The sequence below is a fragment of the Bidens hawaiensis genome, unplaced genomic scaffold (assembly GCF_021521415.1).
Source record: "Bidens hawaiensis isolate Kalapana, Puna unplaced genomic scaffold, B.hawaiensis_p1.1 tig00030470_1, whole genome shotgun sequence".
Taxonomy (NCBI): Eukaryota; Viridiplantae; Streptophyta; class Magnoliopsida; order Asterales; family Asteraceae; genus Bidens; species Bidens hawaiensis.
This window is the reverse complement of record NW_027495070.1, coordinates 39,007-46,062: the sequence shown is the minus strand read 5'-3', so window position 1 is coordinate 46,062 and position 7,056 is coordinate 39,007. Positions and strand designations below refer to the sequence as shown.

At 34.1% G+C, this 7,056-nt stretch overlaps 1 pseudogene across 1 annotated transcript; it reads left to right on the top strand.

Annotated features, from left to right (window-relative positions):
* The first annotated feature begins 850 nt into the window (after positions 1 to 850).
* On the top strand, positions 851 to 2,012 carry LOC143580409 (thiosulfate sulfurtransferase 18-like; annotated as a pseudogene). Its single transcript, XR_013143649.1, has 5 exons — positions 851 to 1,002; positions 1,113 to 1,191; positions 1,505 to 1,575; positions 1,712 to 1,765; positions 1,891 to 2,012. The product of XR_013143649.1 is annotated as a thiosulfate sulfurtransferase 18-like (transcript).
* Positions 2,013 to 7,056: the final 5,044 nt, after the last annotated feature.

Sequence of the window (7,056 nt, the reverse complement as noted above, 5' to 3'; positions counted from 1 at the left end):
AGTCCCCCGGGGCGTCGCCGATCGATACGAGATCCGCACGAGGTCTAGGAGTGCGGAATCCTCCTAGACTCGTTTAATGGTGTAGAAGACGAAGAACACAATACACACAAACACATACACGAACAAACACACGAATGGGATAAACACATCTGCAGATCATTTATATAATAACCGAAACACATTACATACCAAACACGAAAACAAATGACGGCCGACCCGAGGTGAGCTCTACCTCGGGCCGTCCCACACGACTCTCCCTCTCGGTTTCTCTCTAGCTACTTGAACTGGACACACAATACTCTAATTTTCTGGATACTCAAACCTAAACAAGACACATATATATATATCGAAACAACTTCGCGGGCTTGGGCTTGGGCCAGTAGGCGAAGTTGTTCTAACTTCGCCTATGGCGAAGTTGTTCTAACTTCGTACTTCGTTTCCGTTGATCAGAATTGCATAGCGACGGTCACAAAATGCACCAACACGTATAGGGGCCCATACAAGCCATATAGTTCTTCAATGATGAACTATATGCCTCTTGTACTATACGAGACGTCAGGGTCTATACGAGTCGAGTAATGTCAAACTGCATGCTGACACTTTCATATTATTGTCGTGCTACTCGTGCATGCAATATCTATTCAACTCGCATAAGTACAAGTCCTGTAGGCCCTGACAAACACGGGGATGATGTCTGAACGTAAATTCCTTATCCCTTCAAATAAACGTGTGAAATTCACAAGAAGTTAAAATAGATATTTTCTTCAATTCGTCAACCACCAATTTATATTATGGTCATTTTGGCACCTAAACTCTTATCCTTCAAACTCAACACTCTTTCTCCATCATGATGAATCATTCTTTCTTTTTCGTTTTAAATTTAATCCTATGCATTCTTCTTGTGGTTCAATTTTGTAGCTCAGAAGCAAATGTAATCACCATTGATGTTTTAAAAGCTTACGATCTTCTCCGTGACGGCCAATATCGGTACCTTGACGTCAGGTACTGCATCTGTTATTATCTTACTTTTGTATTAAGTTACTGGTTTAATGAACTCATGCATGAGTTTTTTGGTTATTTTAGTAATTTTTTTTTTCCTTTACTATTAATAGGACTGAGGAAGAATTCAAGAATGGTCATGTTGATGTTGTGATGTTCTCAATGTTCCAAGCATGTTTAATACCTCTGAAGGTAAATTTACCCACCTTTTTTCAATGTTATAAATTTGTTGATTCCTCTCAAATACATGTTATTTTTGGCAATTTACCCACTCCATGTTTTTATTTGGTATATATTTACAATTTTAATAAAATATAATCACTTAAACAAATAAAATATGGATCTTAGAGTAGTAAATTACCATAAATGAGATTTTTAGGGAAAAAAATGTTTAAAATGTGTGCCCCATTAATAGCACCGTGGGACACCTCACCACATTGTTAAGCCGGTCTGGTCATGAAAATAAATATCGTTTTTAGTTGACTAGTTAATTGTATGGTTTCAGGTAGGGTGAAAAATCCCAACTTCTTGGAAGAAGTTCTGCAAGTATCCACCAAGCATGATTACCTTATTGTGGTAAACCTAATAAATAATAAATTACTTTATAATTTTAATTTTAATCCAAACCGTATACACATTTAGTTAAATGGGTTTGGCTCAGATAACCCTGAAGGATTCACAAATTCTAATTAGCAAAAATTTGTTTGTGAAGGGTTGCCAAGTCGGGGTCCGTTCTCTGAATGCGACTATTGATCTTGTTGATGCTGTAAGCTATCATTTAAACTTAATGAACGCACCAAATATATTTAATTAATGAAGCATTTACATGCAATAGTTATGAAATTAAAAGTTAATATATATATATATATATATATATCTTTTTTTTTGTAGGGATTCAAAAATGTGTACAACATGGGAGGGGGATATGTTGCATGGGTCCAGAATGGACTGCCTGTGACTGTGGTGACTGATGACACCCAAACTGGGCCTCTAAGCCAATAAATGGAATGTAACGTACCATATAATCATATATTATTAAAATAAATATTTGATGTCTTTTAAGTGGGATTGCTTTTATATAACTGTGTCCAATAAGCTTCACTTGATATTGGGTGTAGTAAGAATAAACGAAGCGGTGATTGTACTTATATAAAAAAAATTAGATAGTTAATTTCTATTTATAGTTGTAAACATATATCTACCAACCTGGATTAAATATTCTTAAAATGTGTTTATTTTGGTCGGCTGGTTGAACCAGTTCAATCATCAGTTTGGCCGGATATTAAAAATTCATGTATTCATTTTCATTAGGTATACTAGGGCTCCAAGTTTTGTGATTTGAGTGAACGATTTCATTAACCACAAAATGTGATTACAAAAATATAAACGAACATAAATGAATTAACTAACTAGCTCGATAAACACAATAAGGGTAAAAAGGTAATTCATATACACTTTGTCTCACTAAAGTCAACATCTTTTGGAGTTGATGATACTGAAACACCCAACTTGCAGTAGGTCCTGTGTTGTGAAGTAGCCAAACTTTTATCAGCAATTTGCTCTTGAGGAGTATGCGATGTAGAGATCAAACTTTGTTGTAGCTTTTCTCAAACAAGTTGACAATCAATTTCTTTGTGTTTAGTGCGTTCATGAAAAACAGGATTCTTAACATTGTAAATTGTAGCTTGATTGTCAGATTTAAGTGGAATAGAGTAACCATGCCAATTCAACAATAACCTTCCTCATGGATTTGTATTCACCCTATGTAGAAGTCAAAGCAACACTTGGTTGCTTTTACACTTCCAAGATAGAGAACAACCAAGAGGCTCGCACAACCTAAACCAGTACACAATAAGTTTGTTTAATTGTTTAAACTCAATTAAAAAAAGAACCCTTTTTTGATACCCAAAAATTTTGCTCGATCAAAATTTTAATGATTCTCAGGGACGATCCTAAAGATAATTATCTACATATACTATTAAAGCAATAGGTTTTTTTGAACACATAGTCTCTTCTTATTGGTCTATTCCTATTATTTTCATACATGCTAAGCCTTCTTAGAAGTTATTGGTATTAAAATAATTCAAAACCAAATTATTATATTTTCTCAATAAACTGTTTCGTTTCCTTTATAACCAACTAGGTTAGGTACCTGTGTATTAAACGGGTTGCGTAATATATTTTTTAATAATAATTTATAAAAGTAATGGTGTTTTTTTATGTTTTCGGAAACAGTAACCGGTATCGAATTAAAAAAAATAAATAGATAAAATAAATAAGTACACTTGCTGCTAAAAACTATCACACCTTTCAAAAGAAAGTTTGCAAGGCACTGCTTGACCATATCAATTGGAAAATTTGTGAAGGAGGTGTAATACAGGACACCATTGTGTAAGAGTTCACATATGAATTTTAGTCCCAATAATTAAGAAGTTAATCAATTATATGTCTACCCAATTTTGTCTGGTCAAATTCTTACAGAACCTAATGTTAGTTAAACTAAGTAACATGCAGCTAGATTTGATTTAATTGGATCTATATGATCGAATGATAACTACAACAAACACAAATAAAAAAATACAAGTACACAAGGGATTATATATATAGGTTATCATAGAGTGTAATTTAAACCTGACCGTTGGATAAAAATCCAAGATTGATTCTCAGCCCTCCGATAAGCCTATAATAAAATTTAAATATAACCGTTCGATAAGAACCAAGATTGATTCTCAGCCCTCCCATAACTTAATTAAGTTAATATGAACCAATTATGTTATGATATATTCCCTATAAGTAGGATCTAATAAGGACATATTAAACAACAATTTGAGGGTTGCTCATAGCTATATTCTCCAGTTTTATGTCTTAGTGAATATACAAGTCATCACATGCATCTTAATGGTTTGAATCAAGTAATCTTAATGTGACAATCCTCGATTTCAGGTTAAATTGTATTTATTTTGTATTTGTTTTTATGTTGTAAACCGACCCGATTTATATCCCGAACATTTCAAATATATAAAATATTGGATTTTATGTTACTAAAACATTCCCGCTTGTCTAATTTGAAAAACCCCTTTTACGGATTCGAAAACGGACTTAAAACGCTCAAGATACATAAAAAACGAACTTCTGGACGCGAACCGACGTGCTGACCAACAGCAGACCAGCAGCCCATTTTTTTATTTTTTATTTTTTTGTTGTTTTGTGACTTGTCTTGACCCCTCTTGCATGCAAACCTAGATATCACACCCCATGCTTGACCCTTTCAACCCACTCTATATATACACCCCTATCCCCTTCATTAATCATTGTTCATTCATCTCTTTCTCTTTCTCTTCCAATTAAGATTGTTATACAACATATATATAATAGCACCCTTTGTACCTTCGGTGGGCATTTTTCCGGTCTCGATCGGTTAAGTGTCCGGCCCATAAGACAAAGCTACATGGAAGACTCGTAGTAGTCCTTGATTATATATATTTTCCGCATCTAACTATCAAACTAGTTATACTTGTTTAACTTCTGCTCATCTTAGTTTTATTTTACATTTTGAGTTCCATGATTATGGGTTTGTAGAGACTAGCCTCGGTTATTCCGTAAATAGCTCCAAACCGGAAGTCGAACTCTTGTTTACTAGTTTGTTTAAATAGTTGTATAAACATGTTTTATGTAAGATTTGAGTATCTAAAATCATTTTAATTAGTTCCATGGTTATGGGTTTGTAGAATCTAATCTCGGTCTTATCCTGAAACAAGATCCGAACCGAAAACCGAACTTTCGTTTAAAGACTTTGTTGTTGACTTTTTGTATGTAAAACTTTGGTATTATTATTTATAAATTATTTTACAAGTTCTATGATGTTTGGACATGTGGTAACCATTCTTGGCCTTATTCCAAGATAAAAAAAACCGAACCAAACCGAACTAAACCAAGTTTACTCGCTTAAGACACACAAGTGTGTTTTTAACCATTAAAGCTTATATATTTCTTTAAAAATACTTTATAAACTGATTTTAATTATTTTCACAAAGTACTCGGAATGTTGAATCCAACTTGATCTTATAACAAAGTTTGGACCGACTAAACCGAACACTCGATTAACGGACGTTGTTAGTTCTAAAACAATAGAACTACATACTTGGTTAAGTCTCTTTAAGATTTTTTGAGTTATCTCATACATTTATTATTTTGGGAAAGTTGACTTTGAGTTTGGTCAAGTCACCAACACCCGAACACTCGTTAAAACCCGTTTTAGTATCTATATTATAAAGGGACTTGTTTTCTTGCATTTTTACCCACCTTATTACTTAACATAGGTTGAGTAAAATTAAGGGCTAGATACTTTAATCCGGTTTCGAGCAAACTTACATTTTTAAAGGACTATTTATAATTTCTTAAATATTTACATTTTAAACCTTAAACTTTAAATTGTATTTCTTATCATTTATTTCATTTAAAGACTTCCAAGACAACTTTTCTAATACAAGACTTCTTCTCCTTTAGGCTTCGTTCGTTAAACTCATCGTTCCGGTTAATCTCCAAATCATCAAATCTTTCAAGTTTATTACTTGAATGTGAGTACTTTCATCCCCCGTTTTCACTCTTTTATATTTTGGGGGTGACATTGCAAACTTATTCAAATCCAAATGATTTATACTTGAGTCTTAAACCACAAACTTTATTGTATACTTCACTTAAATAAATGCTCGATTTGGTGATTATATGCTTATATATTTAAGTGCTAATGTGTTTACCGCTTTTGAATGGTTGATTCATAAATCCGAGTATATCTGGCATCCCCTTATAGAAAGGTGTCGTTAATGTATTCTTATTAACGATTTCATACAAAATCCGAGTATATTTGGCATCCCCTTATAGAAAGGTGTCGTTAATGTATTCTTATTAACGATTTCATTTATCTAAATTGTTGCTATTATTTATTGTTTTGTATACAAGTTGTGGAATTTCATATTATATATCTATTATTCAAAAACTATGAAATTGCTCACCAACCTTTGTGTTGACAAAATCTATTTATGCAATGTTACAGGTTTGACTTTAGGTTGACTCGAGGACTTGAAGAAAAAAAAAACGTTATCGAGACTATTAGGATATTAGCAAAACGAACAATATATTATTTACTATGATTTGAATTCGGTTATTGTATGAACAAGTTATGTGACTCTTTGTGTTTTTATGAATTTAAATGAGTTGATTAAATATTGTCACTTAATAGTGTCGTGTGCGATGAACAATCGATTGCGCCCCGACGTTTCCGTCATGGTCGGGGTGTGACACTTAACATCTGTTCTAATATTTCGTGCTGTCAATATGTTCATTGTAAAGAAATAAACATGCATTCTTCTATTGCTGTGCATTTTAAATGTTCTTTTTGAAAATTGGAAGGTGCTTATGTAACATCTCGAGAATACCCTATTCAATTTTGGGCCAAAAGTGACAATTCTAAAACTTAGAGGGTTGAAAATGAAAATTTTGGTTTTCTAGACCCATCGCGCTACGCGATGGGCATATAAACCAGATCATCGCGCTACGCGATGCAGATTCCCAGAAATTAGAAAAAAGGGGCGCCGCGCTACGCGACGACCCAGAATCAGATGGGCATCGCGCTACGCGATACCCCGTTAAGTAATCAGGACCACGTGGCCAACCACGTGTCAACACGTGGCATCACCTCATCAATTGCGGCGTCGCGCTACGCGACGGCCTAAGGAAAAATGGTATCGCGCTACACGACGATACCTAAAACTCAACTATAAAAGAGGGGCTACGGGTTTGAAGCTCATTCATCCCTCATTCACCATCACTTTCACATAGTTAGCATTGGAGAACGTGCCCGAGTGCTATATAGTTCTGAGGCCCTGTTTTCTTGAAGTTCGTACAAGTATTGAAGTTATAACGAGCTGTAGAGCAGATTAGCGAGTTAGGAGTGAAGTTCTGCCAATTAAGCAATCATTCTGCCTTAGCATAAGTATCTCGAGCGTTCACTAAGGTAGAATCTCAGTTTAAGTTATTGTCAATCCTATTATATTAAGC